Raw genomic sequence first — 20,713 nt, forward strand, 5'->3', positions numbered from 1 at the left:
CTTCTTCAGTCCTTTCCTTTTGTGTTGCGACTATGACAGTAGCCTCTCAGTGCCCCACCCACACATGACATGCTTCATCAGGGAGGGTGCGAGGCCAATTACACGTCTATTTCTGTACTCCTACTGAATGACCTTGAACTAACCTACAGATCTGTACATTGAAACATACAGTATACGCATCATTTCCAGGAAAAAAACAAACACTACCTGTCTGCAGTGTGTATTCTGGTTTTCAGGGGAAATCTGTCCGGTGACAGGGTGCCGAAATGATGTAGTCCTCAAGTTGTGGCTGCAGACAGAGGACGGAGAGAAAACAAATTAGTATCAAGTCATTACTTCTATGTGGCGGCTGGTTGAGGTTACACACTAGTTTAGCTTTCAATAAACGCCGCAGTCAACTGGAAAAAAATCTATGGTGGCATTGCAGCCAGGTCGGGAACCACAGCTCTATTTTTACGCAAAGTGTAGGATCAGCACTCTCTCATAGCCAGCTCACCAGCTTTATTGATTTCAGTTAGATGGGGCCATTCATTGCATTAACTAGAGCATGAACGCATGTTACTGTCACATAGAATAAGAACAGACAAATGGCTAGTGGTGCTGGTGGTGAGAGGATTGAAATATCCACCATGACTCTGCCTGGACCAGCCTGGTCTGACACACTGAAGCAGAGTCTCTACTTCTACTTCTTTCTCATACTGTAATTGGCTGATATTTCTTATGCTTTATAAAGAGACATTTAACCCATTTTTAATCACTAATGTACTGATCTGATTCCCAACCTTATCATCTAACGATCGTGGTAGGTTAAGCTTCATCATTCAATTTCTTGTTGTGTTTAGCTATAGTTTTTCACTATACAGAAAGCACTATACACTACTACCAAGGGACTTTAAGGTGTACAGCTATCTAGGATTAGTTAGTGGCCACTGGCACTCAGTGCTGGCATCCATCATCACTTCAAATGTGACACATCCCTTGAGACGCGCTGGGTTTCTAATCCTTAGTGCATCTGAGACTTTTTCAATTTATTTATTTTGTATGCACATATAAAAATGTGGAGCTTCAGAAACATGTGTTCTGTAGAGACACTATGCAATGTAATGTTATGGAAGAATTTCCAGCACTGGCAACTCCTCTGCCATTACGAATATTTAGAAGCAAAGGCCTGTGTGTTCTCTCTACTCAGGTGTAGATATCAGGAGATAGCTGTCTTGTCTTTGTCCCTTCAGGCTTGCTGAAAAAATGCAGTGAGTGTGTTAATGTACTGAACTGCAATATTTGCTTTCAAGTCTGGTTTTTGTTAGTATTGTATTTCATCCGCCCTAACCCTTTCTTATCTTCTCCCATCACCACCATACACAATTTATTACAGCAGAAAAACTATAGTACTATTCTTCAACAGAAGAAACTGCTGTGCGAATCTAAATCCATATGCTGCTTTTTCATAAACGTACACATGGGTACAGATAAGCACATAGCGAATATCATGTTTACACTGTCCTAACTTAAAGTGTACCAAGGGTATTGAAATTACTATATATCCAGCAGTAAGGGTTGAGTCCTCTGAAGGACAGCTGCACAACGTCAGTACTATAAATGTGCAGAATGAAACACAGAAAGTGGTGCCTCACTGCATCACCATGCAGCTAAGGGAGGGGAACAAACTGAGCGGGTAAAAGATTTATGAGCTGACATTTCAGAAAAGTTCAGAGGGCGTATGGAACAGGAATGATGCTGAGTGATTCGCACACACAAAAAACATGGCATCAATATAAACAATACATAAAACCTACACATACACGTGTAACAGCTATTGATGATATTTGTGCACAAACACACACACAGGCTTGGCCAGGCTTGTTCCTGGTAACAACTCATAATTTGCTGAGCTGCACTGGGCACACACAGCACTGCACCAGCATCCCCTGTTAATTAGGAATCTGCATTCTTTGAGGCTTTTGTTTTAGCCACATTACTTCTGAACTATTGTCACGGAATTTGCAGCATCCCCAGTTTGTGTATAAACACTGCAGCACAGTAGGTCTGTTTGTTTGGAGAAAACTAGCTTCCATCAATGCTTGTGATAATTGTCCCAAAGGGGAAAATGAACTGCTGCTGCAGATGAGCTGTAGCACAGTGCCTTCTACACTGTGTATTGGAGAAACAGCCAGTCAGATGTAGTTAATAGGGTTCAATGTCACGAATATGATCGTGTAGTGACTCTGCATAAAACATGGATTGTCATAATACATTATTCAAGGTTTTGAACGATGATTTAGATCACACTGAATTGTGTGCAGTCAATCTTCAAGTGAATCATTCACAAGCACAGCAATGTTAATCAATAACTAGTCAAATACACCATGAGGATATGGTGTAAACATAGATACAGTAATACCAAGCTATAACTTACATCTCAACCTATAAAGAGATGCTTCCAGTATTATTATTGCACAAATAAATCTAATGAAACCAACATGCATTCAGTTATTCAGGTTATTTAGCTTCTATTTTCATTATATGATAATATAAAGCCATGTGACTTACTATACAACAAGTTACCACTCTATTACAAAAACCTTACATTATTCCATTTTCTTATTCTACAGCTACACATACTGTGATGTAACAATTGGAAAAAGAAACCACTGACACCAAATATTTGTTCATTGGTATCATATGCTCATAATAATTCAACAGACTGAAAGATGAAAGAATCAACAAAACATTTCTACACTAGAGATATGTTGTGTCACTGTACAGTACTTATCCTAAAGGACGTTCAGTGTTAGACACCGATCAAGGGTCGGGGAAATGTTCATTCCAAAAACAGGCACTGTCTTATACCACTGGCACGTTACAGGGCCCCAAAACACTAACCATCAGGTCAAGTAGAGTTTCTGCTTCCACCAGGCCAGATAAAGACAAGAAAGAATGACATCTCTCCTTGCAGAGAGCCTCACGGGGTCTTTTCTCGATGTAGCAGTCTACAGTAGAAATGTTACGACAATGTAAACAAGGCTGAGCTCAATCCTAGCTGAGAAAAGAGGTGGCTCTTGGTTACAAAGTACCATATATAAAGTAAAAATACCAGTTCACCATTTTACCAGTTACCAGTTTAAACTTTATCCTTATAGACCCTTACAGAAGCACATTAAGGATTTTAAAGTTGAGTTTGATGTAAAGTATGCAAACCGTGAAAAGTGAGTAACCTGAGAATGTAATGGCAACCTGGTTTTGATTTCAGCCAAAGCTACTCCTGAGAAAGGTTTGAAAATCAGCAGCACTGCAGCTCAAAGCAGCCCTCTCTCTCTCAATGCTGCAACAACTGGAGTACACAGTTCAGTCCTGGCATGCCATACCAATTTTTTTCAGCAAAACAAGAGGCTCAAAGTAATCCCTATCCAACACAAGGGCTAAGTCTTGGCAGCAGGGCCGGCTGGGGCACGGCTGTGGTTTGAACACCTCTCTACTCCCTCTCTCTCTCTCTCTCTCTCTCTCTCTCACACACCAATAGAAACACACATCAAAGACAGGCAACACACCATCCGCTTATAGCCTCAACTCCTGTATCTATTAACACCACCCTTTAGAAAACAAAATCCCAATGGGAAGAAAGAAAATTCCCAAAACTGTACCCACTACTAGCACAGATCTCTCTTTGCTACTTATTATACTCTGTGTAACATGCACACAGTGGAGACAGTCTCACCTGCTGTGAGAGAGTGAATCATCATGAATCAGCTGCTAGACTCGCTGCAGTGCTGCAGGTCATGGAAACCCTCTCGGCATTATCAGCACAGGTGGAAGATGCAGAGAGGGTCTCTGGTAGCAGCTTGCATCCGCAAAGAGCAGAGTGAAGTGGAGCCAGCAGGACAAAAGCAGGAGGGGAGCTCTTTATCTCTGCTTCCTCCTGCTCAAGCGCGCTGTCTGACAGTCTCACCCCACACTTGCTGGGCGGATGGTAGAGATGTAACTCCCTCCCATCAGGGGAATACCTCAGTTGCTTATCAGATCCTCCTCTTTTTCCATTTTCTACTTCCCTCTCTCCACCTCTCACACCCTCTTTACCAGAATTTAACTGGGTAAACATCATCTCTTACAAGGAAATAGCACAGAAGTTAGCCAGTGTTGTGGACATACTGTACCTTGGTCATCAATGCAGTCTTTAGAAAAATGTCAAACGGCTCTTTTTACTCAGTTCAGTTACTATACAATAGTTCTACAATACACATTAGGTGTTCCATGTATACTTTTAAAGTTCACCTAAAAAACAGTGAGCAGTGAAGTCTCTTAAACACACACTCACGCACCTGCAGCATCCACATCAGCTTTAGTTAAATATCTTCTGTGCAGTCGTCAGTGTATTGGATCCTTACAACTACTTAAATAATGACCACAACAATCAACTAGAGTATTTAAACCAGGATCCGGAAATATACTGCAACTTGTAAAACAGAACTTCTTGGGCCCCTTCAAGGGCACCTCAGGGTCGTTTGTGTCTACTTTTTGAAGCACTGGTTTAACAGTAACATTGACCTGTGACCTATGCTAAGAGGGAGTTGAAACTAATCCTGAGGAATGCAGCCCAGAGGAGCAGGCGGTACCAATATACAGTAGGCCTGTGGTAAATATTGAATCTGATAGACAACCAAGGATTAGGGAAGCTAAAAAAGCAGAGATCTGAGTTTGCTGTTTTGCCCCTAGTTGTTTGCCCCCACACATTTTCAATTTAGAAGCAGTTTAATTCAATGACCCTTATCTTTGATTTTAAAAAGATTCAGACATCGTAATAAACTACAACTTAAACAAGTTCCAACCCACAGAGAAGCACAGACACAAGAGCTCTTGTGGCAAGCAATTCTTTTCAGTGCTGTCAACATGGACAAGAAGAGCCTCTTGTCTCCTTCCATATAGCCTTATTAATAACCATCACAGCATCAATGTGGTGTCTGAAAACTCAAGAGGGAGAAAGAATAATGCAGAGCCAAGAATATATAATGATATCAAAAGTTTTTAAGTGCTGATATTAATCAAATGATTTTAAGTAATCAGTGAAACGTCTATAATTATTTCTAGGTCACACTCCAAACTATATGATATATAATCAGCTATCTACAACAAACTTAGTTGCAAAAAGTATATATTAGAAAAGGCAGAACATTTCTTATTTTTGTCAGATTACATATGTTGTCATTAATGTGACATCAATACCCCTATTTAAAAGTAACATTACGGTCAAGGTTGAGTTGATGATTAAGGCATCCACTGATTGAAGATGAGCCTGTGCAGCTGAACACATAGTCAACACTTGTACCAGTGCGGTGTAATAGCTGTCATATAATAGCCTGCATTTGGCTTGACATTGTAGCTCTGAATGAAGTAAAAGTCAAATCAATGTTGTGTAACTAATCACCAGAGAAAATTTCAGCTGGGCTGCTTACTTTATTTCCAGACCAGTTCAATCAGCTGTAACATTAATATCAGTGCACACACATGATATGCTTCAGCAGAATCCAAAAAATAAGACAAAAACAAATCAGAGAGGGGCTACAGATATGAACACGAGAGGTCAAATGAGGTGCCATGAACCTATACTGAACTCTGTAATGTCATTTCTGTGTGTATGACAACCCTGCCCAGGCAGTGGGAATGTGTGACAGGACATTATAAGGTGAGAGAGAGCTATCATGGGCGTCTAGAAACACCCTGTAGCATCCGAGGCCTAGCAGGCAAAATTAATCAAGCCTTATTAACAATGGTTTGTGCACAGTATCTAGACTCAGGGAGCCATTAAGGAGATAAGCATTCAGCAGCAGGATTTGCACATGTTGACTGACCTTTATCAAATTCATAGCAGAGCACTGCAGCAGCCTCGCTCAGCTTCATTTACCAGACATTTGTGAAGAAATTATCTAGACAGAGTTACTGGGAAATTCCACTGTCACTCAGTATGGAAATGAGGGAAGCCGACCAAACACATTTCACACTGACTGGCTGGCCCTTTCCTCTCATTGCACTCATTCACTACTATCATCATCATCATCTTCAATGTATCAATGTATTCAACAGCAGAAATTCCAAGCTGAGATGACAGTATGAGACAGTTATTACAACCTTACAACAAAAGAACAGATGTGCTACAGTTGCATGTACAGTCATCTAAAATAGCATCAATGGAACAGCAAAATGCTAGTCTAAGCTCTGCTTTTGTGGAGCCAGTAGCAAAGCACTCAAACAGCATTGGGCAAAGAGTGGCAAAGACAGGCTCAAACAGGCCCAATGGAGAGCAGAAACAGGTGCAAGGACTTGCCAGTGTCTGTAGTAACCCTGTCAGACAGAGGGTTTGGCAGAAATTGAAAGAGTTGTCCCCTTCTTAATATTCAACACACACACTGTTCTGACACAGCACATTTCATTGCTGTCACAATGGTCCTTTAGGCCACGATTTTCAAAAACATAAGCAAGGCAACAGCTAATTGCACTGCAGTGAATGCAAGAAAGACTCGTGTTGGGCCAATAATAAGGAATTAGGATGCAAGAAACACTACTCTCCATGCAGAGAAACTAATTCTGAAATGAAACCCTAGGTGAAAATCTTGATATCCTGAATCCTAATCAGGGAACTAAAATCTTCTGCCAAAAATAGGTGTTGCTCTTAAGTTCCATCTCATTTCATGCCTTTTCAATTGGAACTTATATTTTCCAAACTCTCTGGGGGCAGCAAAAAAAGACAAACTGAGCCAATAACCCATATTAATATCATGTGCACAAGAAGGTTAGCTCTTGGTTGCACTGTTATAAACTTGTTATAACCTGCCTGCAGCAGGAGAGAAAATTGCCTTAGCGAGAGATGGATACCTTCAGGACTGTGAGCACATCAGCACTTCCTTTGCCCTATTGGCACAAATTTAGCTGACTGATAAATATTTATAAAGAGTGATCAAATAAATTGGAGTTTTATAATGCCTCCGACCATGACAATAAATTACTTCCAAAGGCACTTATCTTAGACATCGATAGCAACAGGGATATGCTGCGACAAAGAAAAAAGTTGGGAAGTTTTCTGGTGCGAGCATCACACAATGAATAAATCAATGAAGGTTCCCTGCAGCTTTAGGTCAATATTTAATATCACAGATTTATTTTGCACCTTACTCACTGAATAATGATGACCAAGAGCAACCAGGAGTCTTTATTTCGTCTCTTCATTTGTGCTAACAAGAATAGCCAGAAGTGTGCCAATGTATGAGTGTGTTCTGCAGGAATGCGTGCTGGGAAAAAAAGGCTATGAGCTGTTTGATACTGCTGCACGCTTAATCGAATTTAAAATTAGGTATGATTCTAAAGGACAGCTTCACTGGTTTTCAACCCAGGCGTTACTAAATGTCCTTTTATTTATTAGTGTGCATACCCAACCTATTAATAGGTTTAGTTTTGAGAAACCAACCATTAGTGGCAGCTTCTCAGGAAGCGCATATGCGAAGTAGACAAATTGTTTGGTATACTTAACAGTGCTTTATTTAATGTTTAAATAAAGCAACTTTTGAACAACTTACTGTTTCTGGTCAAAGAGAAATAAGATCATAAAACTCAATAGAAAGCAAAGTTTGTGACCCTATGGCTCTGGAGCAAGTGCTCCAGTGCTCAGGGAAACTGGTGGATATGTCACAATGGGAATCAAACCTGGGTCTCCCACACCAAAGGCATGTGTCTTATCCACTGTGCCAACATCCATGGTGGATGTTTACAAACCTGACAAAGGGCAAATCTAAAAGTTCTAAGTAAGGGTGAGTGGGATACTCTTTATTCTCTGTTCTAGTCTGTAATGCAGCGCTGCATTTGGAATTAATATGATATAAACTGATGTATTACATAAAAATCTTAGTGACAAGGAAAGAAGATTTCCCAAAGCAAATTAATTCTTACCGTGACAAAAGCTAACAATCAGCAAAAGCATCACATACCTGTGTTAACTGAGATGACGGACAGTCTGCAAGGCACATCAGGGACATCGGGGGATTCTGTCAATTGTAGCCCTTGTACATGGATGTTATCATCTAATGACAGCACATTTCTTATAAACAGACCATCTGAAAAAGTGATAAGCTGACAAACGAAAACAAATCAAATCTTCAATAGCCAATTTCTCTTCTCTCTCCACAGTCCTTACCCCGCTGTGATCATCCGATCAGCAGGGGAGGTTCAAAGGCATTTTTCCATTCACTGACACGCACACACACACACACACACACAAACATACAGACACACCTCTGCCTCAGAGAGTCAAGCTTTATGATCAAAGGTCTCAGATGAGCTAAAGAACTTGTCTCCATTCTCCAGAGGCTCCATGGGTGCTATGCATGGCTTTCAACCACTATAGGTCAGAAGGAGATATAAATAAGTGGCTGACACTATGGAATTTGACCATGAAAGATGAAGCATAGTTTGATCATCACCGCAAAGTGAAAACAACGTATCAGCACTTAGCAGAACAATAACAGTTGCATGTCCTTTGTTACTGTCCAAACAGGATCTGTTAGGCTACAGTACTGCTACTGCTACTACACATTGCCAGAGCAAAGCATGAGCATTGTAACTGTGCTGTAGCAAAGCAGCACAGGATTCACCGATAGTTTTAGTCTGCTGAAAAAAAGCACGCAAACTGGAATTACTGTATGCTGTGGGAGTATGCGGTTTCTTATTTGAAATCTTCGTCTTTGTCTTCTGCAAAAATGGGAACATTTCACACACTTAGCACACCTAAAGCACGCGTTTCTCATCAGTTGTCAAGAATATTTACTGTAGTAGCACTTTGTCAGCAAATATGCTTAGCTGATAGCATATGACTTATCAGGACACACCACCACTGAACAGAAGGTTCTAGCCCAGCTCTACTATCTGACCTTTGCAGCAGACAAGAATCAGCAAGCAAGCTGTTGCTTTCTGAGAGGCAAGCTAGTCGGCTGGGAAAGCAGATTGAGATCTGGGTCCAAGCATATGATTCCAGGTCAGGTAAAAGGTTGCCAGTCCTGATGAAGGAGATCTCGACTGACTCAGTCTCTCAAATAGGGACACATACTGAGGGAACCTGATGAGAATGAAGCATGGAGAGCAACTGCCAACAATCAAAGCTGGCTGGATGATCAGCAATGGTCGCTAAATAGAATTAATGTAATCAAATCCATGTAATTATGTTCCGGTCTAGTCTACTAAGGTCTGAGACTGCTCATTACCCTTTCAAATTTACTCAAAATCATTAAAACAAATATAATTATATATATTTTATTATATCTAAACATATTTTTTTCTTTCACAACCTGAGACTGGACACTTTTGCATGTGGTTACTGAACTGGAGCATCTGCTTGAGTGCTGCATGCTGTATCTCAGCAGCAAAGTCCAACCCAGATTTCAAAGCCAAACATAGCTAATCACTCATCTGTGCAATGTAGGACAGAAGAGGATGTGAAGTGCGGGGAATGTTAAAGCTGAAAATCAGGAAGGAGATAGGCGGAGGGCTTGGAAATTGCAAGCTCCAAGCAAGACAGACCAGTGGGAATGTTGTGTTGCAAGCCTTGTTGACACTGCTGTCATCTGTAGCTAAACAAAACAAAACCATCAAGAGACCTTACTGTACAGTAACAACAGAGCACAGCAAAATCTTAAAGCACTGTAGTAGTGAATAAGTGCAATCTTAATGTAAAATAATGACAGATAACAAGGCAACCAAACCACCAATAACGAAAACCAGTCTGTTCTATTTTTAATAAAACTTAACCAATGAAGACCACCTCATAGTGTGAAATGGTGGTAACTCATTAAACTTTTATTACATCCCCAAGACAGAGACTTAAGTAGTAATTCGTTTGAATTTGACCGACTCACCCTTGAATCCCTTCAGGGAGCTCCACCCATGTGTAGGAGGCTTAACCAGCAAAATGATCATCACACTGTCAGCATAGGAATATCAGAGAGCTTGAAGTTCTGAACAATAACCAAGAAAGAATCAGACAAGATAAAGAGATGTTGGGTCCCCCACTCCTTCTCAGCCTCATTGTCCTTATACACATATATATTATATAGCTCACATCTGAGTAACTTATGAACCAAAACAGATAGACATAATAGCAACAGAAAGACTTAATTCCTCCCAGGTCTTAGACATCCTGTACACACCCCATATTTCCATCTAATCTACCATCCATCAAAAAACACAGCATTCAAGAATAGCAAAGCACTATAACACAGCAAGACTGTCCATCAACTGGAAAACCAAAGATCAAGCCAATATTTTGCCAGATTTTGTTGTGCTTCAGAATAACACAAAAAATCAGCGCTCATTAGAAAAGTAAAAACGTCCAGAATCCAGAGTTACAAAACAAAAGTCAAGAAACATATGGTCAGCTTTTGTTTTCTGATCAAAGACAATAATCCTTCTAGTCACTATTCATAAGGCCATTTAATAAAAGAGCAGACCGAGACAAGGGCCCTCACTTCAAGGTATCAGCATTGTGCAGCAGAATGGCTTACATCTGTGAGTAAGTATTTTTCACTAGATAAGATAAGATAAGATATAACTTTATTAATCCCCCGTGGGGAAAATTTTGGTCAACACAGCAGCACAAAGGGATATAAAAGAACAGATGCAGTTTTTTAGAACTATCAACACTCTATTTACACTGTACAATCAATAATAATTATTTACAAACATTTACAACCAGATAAATGTCTCAGATATAATCAGGCACAAATCTGTCAGTTTGGTGCTGTGAAGCCTGATGGCTGATGGCACAAATGAGCCTCCAAAGCGCTTTGAGGCTCGGGGCTGACTATGATTATGCATCAATACATAAGGTAGCCATGTGCACCTTCCCAATTGATTCCCTATCAATCGAAAACACATACAACAGTATGTACATATGTATGTAACAGGACAACATAGAATGTAAAGTCTATCAAAACAATGATAGCCTACCTGCAGGTTGTCAATGCAAGTCCCATGCAGCAGCAGTTATCATTTGCAAGACTAACTCCAAGCATTTTTCCTTGTCAAAAGAGCTGCCTGCTCCCTGAGGTTTTACAGTACCAAATGAAAGATCTGCCGCATGTCTTGATTCAGCCAAAGTTAGGCAATCTGTCATACACATTCCCCTGAGCCCTGAGCACACACACACACACACACACACACACACACAACCACAGGCACAAATTGCATATGTCCATGTTCAGATTATCTATCTGATCTCTGATCCCCATAATCCTGCAACATCAAAAATAAATCAAACATCACAAAAAAAATTCTAACAGACAAGCATGGCAAAAAAAATGCAGAGAATTGTTGAGATGGCTACTCTGAATGCTTGAACAAGAAACCATACAACTAGCTAGTCACTAACTAAGTAAGTGACTAGTGTGTGTAGGTAGCTAGGTAGATAGCTTTGATGACATTTGTGAGTAGAATGGCACAGGAAGGTGTGAGTTGCAAAGTTGCAAGTAAATTGTCTAATGGGAGCCGGCCCACAGATCTCTTGGGAAAACACCTCTGTAAGAGCTGGATGTCGGGGTAACTATACTTAATAAGATCAAATACAACTGTTGTCATCTACCTCTTCTTTAAATATAATGAAATTATATCATTATATAATACATTTATATAATAACAAATAGGAAACGTCCATCCCAAGTCCTGAAAGTATGTTAAGATACCATGTTTTCATGCTGTCATCTCTTTTACCATATTCTTCTTGTAATGTAGAAAAACAGGCATATTTGAATTTTATTATATCCTTAAGGATTACATTATCTGAATCAGGGTAATCCCTGTTTTCCAATACAATTGCATGAAAGCCATGTCACGTGACAGTGCTTTTGTCCAAAAGCACAGGGGCAGAGGAAGTGCCACTGGATCCTCCAACAATCGGATTCAGCTATCCCTCATGCTGTGAAACATGTCTAAATCCTTTACACAATCATGTCAGAGGCATTATTATGGCATCCCACCACTAAATACCATCCTCCTACCCCCAACCCTCATCCGCCACACACATATAAAGGGCACACGCACAAAAAAATCAAAGATTTGTTTTAACATTGGGGAGCTTTTGTTAGCAAGATGACAGTTGAGGAATGTATCAAATTATCCAACTGCTGTAAAATGAGCTGTAAAGCGTACTAAGAGACAAATCTATTGTTCAGACCCTTGATTACATTACATTATTCTTTAGGATTTGCTACAGTGGTAAACGATAAAGTCATCACATTTAAGCAAAATACAACAGCTACAGGATGAGAGAAATTTGATTAGTCTGGTAAATTTTGCTGCAGAGAATGTTGGCCCTGAGGGTGTGAAAGCTTAACGCAGCACATTTTACTGCATCAGGCCTGTCTTTGCAACAGTGTTTGCTTCAGTGTGTACAGTGTCTATCACATCTTTAATATGTTATCAGCTGAGGAAAACAAAGATGTTTTTGACTTCTCATCAAGATTGGCAACTACCTTCTCTTCCACTCATAATCCCTTCTTTGCAGGACAAACAGCCTGAATCAGCTCTTTTTGTGTGTGTGTGTGTGTGTGTGATGTCTGTTCTCTGCTTGGAGCTAACTGTGTCCGGTCTGGCTCCAAGCTTGGACCTCTCTCCTGCAGTTCTCATTACAGAATCTGAGCAGACACACACCACAGTGCAAAGGCAGCCACTGAACACACTCCCACTGGGGAGCTTTGTTACAGTGATACACAGGGTTAAGGCAACACAGCTACTCCATGACTGCAATGCTCAGTGGCAATGAATAATACGCAGGCACCACATGTGGCGGCCCCAGTGGCCCAAAAAACACAAATGCTTATCTATAGTAGGATGCAAACTGATTTGTTTAATGTCATTGTCTTGTTATATTATGACGTATAGTAGCAGTATAGAGGGCTCCACGTTTTTTTTGTACAGAAAGTTATCAAAGCACCGCAGGTTTCTCTCACAGTCTGTTTCCTCTAAATTGTCTATTTAATCACTGGTATTCCCCTACTCAGGCAGAACACATGAATACCATTTTTTCCAATACAGAAGTGATATAAAATACCTGATCACCTTATTTTAACACAATACACATTGTTAGAATATAAAATATATGATAAAAACAGCTCTAATAATTTAAAGCGCACTCCCATCTGTCCCTCATGGTTGCTAAAGCAAGCAGGCTATCGCATTATCATTTTATCACGCAAATTAAACAGATGGATTAAATTAATTAGATGAGGTTCCACATGACTGGCAGAGGGTAACTGAATTTAGGGGCTATTTTTAGATCTCTGTATCCTGAGAGTGTGGGGGGAGCTTGTAGAGACTTGGGAGGCTTATTAAGTCAGGCATCAGTGGAGGAAGGTAGGCCACATCTGGTGCACAGCTCTAAAACTCTTAACTGGCCAGCATAATTTTACCAGAACAGTCCCTTACCTAGAATTTCTATCCCAGTCACAGAAGCTGATCTAAATCACAGTCTGGGGAATTTAAAAGGTCACAGTCTTAATTTACAGAGAATGTACTACCTTTTCAAATACCTCAACCTTCTGTTAGGTATCATCACTATGTCTATTCTTAGAAGTATTATGTCTCCCTGGAAATGTGCACAATGTTTGTGGTTAAGGAGAGATCTCCTTCCTCTGATACTGTCTCCCCTCCATGGGTATTCCATCCCCTGCACTAATTTTAGGTGTGTAATTTTTCAGACTGAAGTGGCCCTGCCATTTAAAGCGGCACAAAGATATGACCTTGATATCAGCTAAACATTTAAGTGAAGCACTGTGTCTTTCGGCTACTTTTCACCCTGCGGTCGAGAGATGAAATGGAAAGGATGAGCTGGGCTGGGTGTGAGCGGGCTGTACTCAAAATGACTGGAAACACCAAATCAGTTGTTGGCCAGCACCCTGAGTAGAACCACACCAAGCTAAACTCAACCATTAGATAATCTATTTACAGACCACCACGCAAGACTGGACAAACCCAGTCTTTAAAGTTAGTTGAAAATGAGCTAGGTTATATATGTAGCTACTGTATATATCCTGACATGAAAATAATATCGATTCAAAGCTGACCCAAACAGTCAACCAGCTTCTATGCTGCTTGTATTAAAATTTTGCAGCCTTACTGCCTGTGGCTGAGAGCACAGCAGGAGGGCTGACCGATGAGGGAGCACATGCAGGAATGATAAATAGGCTAAGTAACCTTATTGCTGCGGCTGACATCGAGACCCTGACAGAATGATAATAAGCTTGAAATTTTTTGCATGGGTCTATGAATGGTTTCCATGTCACATCCTAATTAAGAATGACAGAATGAACCAAAGAATTGCTTAGCTGTTAAACTGTAGGTTTATATACCTGTAAATATGACCATAGGTGTATTGGTGAATCCCTGGATTTAATTCCATGATAATGTATAGGAGACCAGCAAGCATACATGTTCAGTTCACTCTGATGCTGATGGGTGAAATGTCTATGCTAACATAACACTGCTAGAGAGCTCATGGTGGTGTTACTTGAGTGCAAACAACATACAACTTCAGCAAAAAGAAAACTAAATAGTCCACAAGTGCATGGTAAAGTGTAATATATGCAGTGGATGTGACACTGTATGTGTGAGTCTATATACACAATATCTCTGTGTGTCTGCCTGTGTGTGTCTGGGCACTAACAGCAGCTGTGCCAATCATTGAAAAGAAAACTCATGTAAACAAGTGCATTCCTTTGAGGAGTGTATCTCTGGCATACGGAAAGGTGGGGAGGACTGCATCAAACCTCCACTACAGTCTAACATATGGAAGCATCCCACATTAACCATGTACATAGAACAGTATCATAATCAGCCTGAGTTATCACAGTTCTGCTGACATCAACACAGCAGTCAGTGACCTGTGATCATGAGGCATTGCAGTGAGCATCTCTCTCTCTTTCTTCCTCTCTGTGTCCTTATTCCTGTATAGGCTGCTCCATTAGACATTACATATATCATTACACATGATATATTTGCACTCCCCAAAGGCAATTCAAAGGTTTGTAAAAGCAAAAAAGCCAGCTGCCTTCTATGCCAACACAACGGACGATAGACACTTCTCAGCATACATGTAAATTCTCCTGCCTGCACATACAAACACTTAACAACATGATATCTGAAGCACTTTATCTCCTGCAGCTGCTGAAAAGCCTTAGCAGACAAACTCCTGAGTAGCTACGTAGCAACACAATCCCACATATGCGTTGGGAGAGGGGCTGGGATACACACCTGTGAGTCGCATGATTCCCTGGCTGCCTCTTGTAAGGGACGTGTAAGGTTGACTGTCCTGGTTGGCCCAACATGTTAGCTGCAGATCTGTGATTCGCTGTGCTGTGCGCTGCTCTTCTCAGTGGTGCCTGTGTGTGTGTGTACTCCTCTCAGCTGGTAGTGCTGCTACTGCTGACGTCCTCTGCTGTGCACCGAGGCGTCGATTCATTCATTCAAAACATCGTCTTTCCCGCTACGGCTGTGTTGGGCTGCTGAGGTGGAGCTAAAAATACATGCAATCACTGAACTGTCCCCTGTCTCCGAGAGCATTAGGCTTGTGATGGGTATTATTAAAACCAGCCAACCTCACGGGTACATCATGTAAGAGGCCCCAGAGCACCTAGAAAAACTACAGGTACCATGCATTAGCCATAACCCATATATATATCAAATTCTCTTCTCTCACATTCCCTCCCTGTGGTGGTACTGTTTTTCACCTCACCTCTCCCCTGCCCTCTTCTAATGTATGCGGTCCTCAGCAGAGCTTTGCCGTCAGAGCACTTGCCTAAACTGGACGCCCTCTCTGCTCCATTCCCTCTGCAGTAATGCAGGCAATATACAGCATGCAGAGTGAGCAAGAGGCTAGGTGGGAATGAGGAGCGCAAAGGCGGAATTATGGTAGTGAGTAAGGAAAAAAAGAGAAAGGGATGAGGAAGTGATTTGCAACAACAAATTTTATGTTTCCACTACACACTGCTTTCTGGGACAACAGCGTCCAAAGACAACAAAATTGCACCAAAAAATTGCTTACTTTTATATCATTTTACTATGCAGGATGACTGTAAGCAAGTTAAACAGGAAATGCTGATCAGATGATGAGTGGAAAGTGTGAGACACTGGGCTCTGACCTAACAGCTGACTGATGACTATGCTAGGATCATGGGGGGGTGAAAAATGATTTCTGCACCAGCTGAGTCAAGTCTCACATTAACCCACCCTCTTCCCACACACACTCACACACACACACAAAGGAAAGCAGGTAATGCATCCAGCTGATGTTGCCCTTATCCCCTGAGTTTCATCCTCTGCTGCTCTTTCTCATCCATCTATCCCCCTTCACATCTCATTAGCATACCCCAGGAGTCGAAGGCACTCGCACTGCAAGTAAATACCTCTTCAACCCTGTGGATATGATACCACCCTAGTAGACCTCCGGGTCTAACCACCACCAATGATTATTTGAATTGTGCATATCTCTCTACAGTAGGGTATCAAGAACTGGTTGGAACTGTTACCAATTTCCAAGAATCGTTGTTTTGTTAAGACACATGCATTTCGATCCTGCTTATCGGTTCCTAACTTTTTGCATATTATAGTGAGCATTTTACAGTTCATAAAAGTTGACCTTATCTGCAAAGACCTGCTACGCGGACCTAACGTCACGTCATCTGTTACGCAGTATGTCAAAAAAGCGAGCGAGATGAGAGTACTTCTGTTCTGAGACGATCACTCTGCAGCACAACGAGTACTTTGACTTTTGATATGTTTTTTATTTATTTTCATTTAATTTCAAATACATGTTTCTGTTAACACTTGCCTAATTTTACTTACATAAGACATTGAATGCAGGACTTTTACTTGCAACAGAGTAGTTTAATAATGTGATACCGCTACCACTGCCCACAGCCAATACAATGACCCTCAATAAACTGTATGGCTACTACTGACATGGACAAGTAATCTCAATGGATAGTGACTTAAATATAGAAATGTGCTTTATATTTTAGGATCACAAAGCAATGAAACGTTTTAATACTAATAATAAAAGTGCGAACACACATAATGAACAGTATTTAAAAAAGAGAGGGGCGCCCAGTAGCTCACCTGGTAGAGTGTGTTCCACAAATCAAGGCTGAGGCCTTACTGCAGCAGTCTAGGTTTGAATCCGGCCGGGGCCTTTGCTGCATGTCATCCCCTCTCTCTTCCCTGTCTTTACTGTCTCTCTCTACTATCACAATCAAATAAAGCAGAAATGCCAAAAAAAATATGTTTACAAAGAACAAAGTGATGTAAGAAAAAAAATAGAACAGATTTTTTAATAGTTTTTAAGAGATGAAACTGAACTGGATAGCCTTCAGCTTTAGCTTCATCATAATCCCAGTGTGTCTCTGATAGCTACAGAGTCCTCTCAATAATATATGTTGCTACATACATACTCACCAGTTGGTGATTAGAGGTGCAAAGTAGTCCAGTTTTAAAGTCTCATATGTCCAAATCTGTCCTGATCCTGAAGACAACTAATAAGGAGTCCCTTTTTGTTCTTGTAACGTGTGGTAACTGAGCCTGTTTTAATGTGTGCACTGTGCTAGGTGGGTGTGCTAGACAGGGCACAAAGAGCGGTGTCAGAGTATAACTGCTGTTTCAGCCCTCTCTCTTTACTCTCGATCACTCAGTAACACTGCCAGCACTTACAGTATGTAGCTCTACTTAGCCTCTCCAGGGAGGAATAAAATGATAACATTCAATTGTTCAGTCACTATACAGAAGATGAAGAAGGAGGAAAGGGGAAGGGCCCGACCTGCTAAGAAACTCCAAAGCCACCACTCTTCCTGGTGACCACAGATGAGCAGTATTCACCTCACTGTGTTGTCCAGTCAATGTAACGTGCTGACCTTGGTCTCTGACTGCAACCAGAGCCTTCCTTTTCACCCCGAGTCCCCTAGATCAGATCCCAGTCAGCCAGAGGGAGAGGGATAGAGTATGGTAGGGCAGACTAATAGCTGAGTGGCTGGCTCAGGCTGCTGCAGTGCTGGTTCAATAATCCACAGACAGACACACAGATAAGAGCAGAGGGCTGGATGAGGGTGGTTTAGGTCAATACAGACAGAAAAAAAAAAAACATTGGCCAGGGTCAACATTCATACCTCACTCTATCACTTACTTCCACTGTTGTCCTCCTGTCTGTTGTATAGCAAAATTATGCTATAACAGCACTGTATCAATCCCAGCCTGTTGTGTTAGCAAATCAGAAACCCACAAACCCAGAAAAAAAGGCTTTTTAAATATACCAGAGGTGTTAAGTTGATTAAGGCTAAAATTACACAGTGGGACAGGAAATATCGTTGAGGATTTAATATAGAACTGATACAACATTTTAGTCAAATACAGGAAAAGGGCAATATGACTGAGAAATGATTAATTAATCATTGTATGATTGGAAGGTAAGACATCTTTAACTCAAGCCTGAGTTAAACTCAGTTAAGTTAAAATCCTGCATAATAAGAAAGTCTTATTTCATGCATTACATGTCTTGATAACGACAATAAGACTGAAACAAATGTAATATTGCATCAAACTTTCAAAGAGACAAAGACTCAACATCAGTATCTAGTGGCTACCCACAGAACAGCACTTCAACATACAGTCCCCTCCAAAAGTATTGGATCGGTAAGGCAAATTCCTTTGTTTTTGTTGTTCACTGAAGACTTTTGGGTTGAAGATCAAAAGATGAGTAGGAGACGAGAGTTCAGAATTTCAGTTTTTATTTCCTGGTATTCACATCTAGATGTGTTAAAACAACTTAGGACACATCACCGTTTGTGTTTGACCACAGCATTCTTAGGTGAGCAAAAGTAATGGAAAAAAGTAATAACATTTAATATTTGGTGGCATAACCCTTGCTTGCAATAACTGCCTCAAGCCTGCGACCCAGCAGACTATTCCAGGCTTTTACCGCAGCTTCTTTCAGTTCTTGTTTATTTTGGGGCATTTCACCCTTCAGTCTCCTCTTGAGGTGAAAAGCATGCTCTATTGGGTTAAGGTCAGGTGATTGACTTGGCCAGTCTAAAACCTTCTTTTTTCCCCTGATGAAGTCCTTTGTTTTGGTGGCAGTGTGCTTTGGGTCATTGTCCTGCTGCATGATAAACTTCCTCCCGATTAGTTTCAATGCATTTCTCCGTAAATTGGCAGACAAAAATGGTTCTGATCATTTCTGAATTCATTCTGCTGCTACCATCATCAGTTACATCATCAATAAATATTAATGAGCCTGTTCCAGAAGCAGCCATGCACGCCCAAGCCATGACATTACCTCCACCATGCTTCACAGATGAGCTTGTATGCTTCGGATCATAAGCAGTTCCTTTCTTTCTTCACACTTTGGCCTTTCCATCACTTTGGTAGAGATTAATCTTGGTCTCATCAGTCCATTGTGTTCAAGAACTTTTGCGGCTCATCTCTGTACTTCTTTGCAAATGAGTCTTCTTCTGGATTGTGATACCTTCACCCCTGCAATGTGGAGGTCGTTGGTGATGTCACTTACTGATGTTTTGGGGGTTTTCTTCACAGCTCTCACGATATTTCCATCATAAACTACTGTTGTTTCCCTTGGCCGACCTGTTCGACGTCTGTTGCTCAGTACACCAGTAGTGTCTTTCTTTTTTTGGACATTCCAAATTGTTGTGCTTGCTATGTCCAATGTTTGTCCAATGGCTCTGGTTGATTTTCCTTCTTTTCTCAGCTTGACAATGGCTTGCTTTTCTCCCATAGACAGTTCTCTGGTATTCATGTTGGTTTATCCTCTTTAACAGGAAATTCAGTCTTTATAGCTTTGAACCAAGGATGAAAACTTAGACTAGTCTAGCTATTTAATGTTTGAACAATCAACCTAAAAGGCAACACCTGGGCAACAACAAACATCTGTCAGCCACATGTTCCAATAGTTTTGCTCACTTGAAAAATGGGTGGGTTCAAACAAAGGGTGGTATGTCCTGAGTTGTTTAACACATCTACAGGGGTTGGACAATGAAACTGAGATGCCTCTCATTTTAGTGTGGGAGGTTTCATGGCTAAATTGGACCAGCCTGGTGGCCAATCTCCATTAATTGCACATTGAACCAATAAGAGCAGACTGTGAAGGTCCAATTAGCAGGGTAAGAGCACAGTTTTGCTCAAAATATTGCAATGCACACAACATTATGGGTGACATACCAGAGTTCAAAAGAGGACAAATTGTTGGTGCACGTCTTGCTGGCGCATCTGTGACCAAGACAGCAAGTCTTTGTGATGTATCAAGAGCCACGGTATCCAGGGTAATGTCAGCATACCACCAAGAAGGACGAACCACATCCAACAGGATTAACTGTGGACGCAAGAGGAAGCTGTCTGAAAGGGATGTTCGGGTGCTAACCCGGATTGTATCCAAAAAACATAAAACCACGGCTGCCCAAATCACGGCAGAATTAAATGTGCACCTCAACTCTCCACCAAAACTGTCCATCGGGAGCTCCACAGGGTCAATATACACGGCCGGGCTGCTATAGCCAAACCTTTGGTCACTCGTGCCAATGCCAAACGTCGGTTTCAATGGTGCAAGGAGCGCAAATCTTGGGATGTGGACAATGTGAAACATGTATTGTTCTCTGAAGAGTCCGCCTTCACTGTTTTCCCCACATCCGGG

The 20,713-nt window shown here is 41.1% G+C and overlaps 1 long non-coding RNA gene across 3 annotated transcripts; it reads right to left on the reverse strand.

Moving 5' to 3' along the window:
- Window positions 1-228: 228 nt before the first annotated feature.
- LOC119884395 lies at window positions 229-18,518 on the reverse strand. Of its 3 annotated transcripts, none has more exons than XR_005440997.1 (4): window positions 17,834-18,518; window positions 17,140-17,260; window positions 15,277-15,538; window positions 229-289 (listed from the first exon to the last, which is right to left on the reverse strand). It is a non-coding gene; the product is annotated as an uncharacterized LOC119884395 (long non-coding RNA). The 3 variants fall into 3 exon arrangements; XR_005440995.1 differs by having other exon boundaries at window positions 17,140-17,263; XR_005440996.1 differs by lacking the exon at window positions 17,834-18,518 and adding an exon at window positions 17,476-17,607 and having other exon boundaries at window positions 17,140-17,263.
- Between the last annotated feature and the right edge of the window lie 2,195 nt (window positions 18,519-20,713).

Source organism: Micropterus salmoides, unplaced genomic scaffold, assembly GCF_014851395.1.
Source record: "Micropterus salmoides isolate LMB-PRFRI ecotype aquatic unplaced genomic scaffold, ASM1485139v1 Ms_hic_scaffold_3417, whole genome shotgun sequence".
Taxonomy (NCBI): domain Eukaryota; kingdom Metazoa; phylum Chordata; class Actinopteri; order Centrarchiformes; family Centrarchidae; genus Micropterus; species Micropterus salmoides.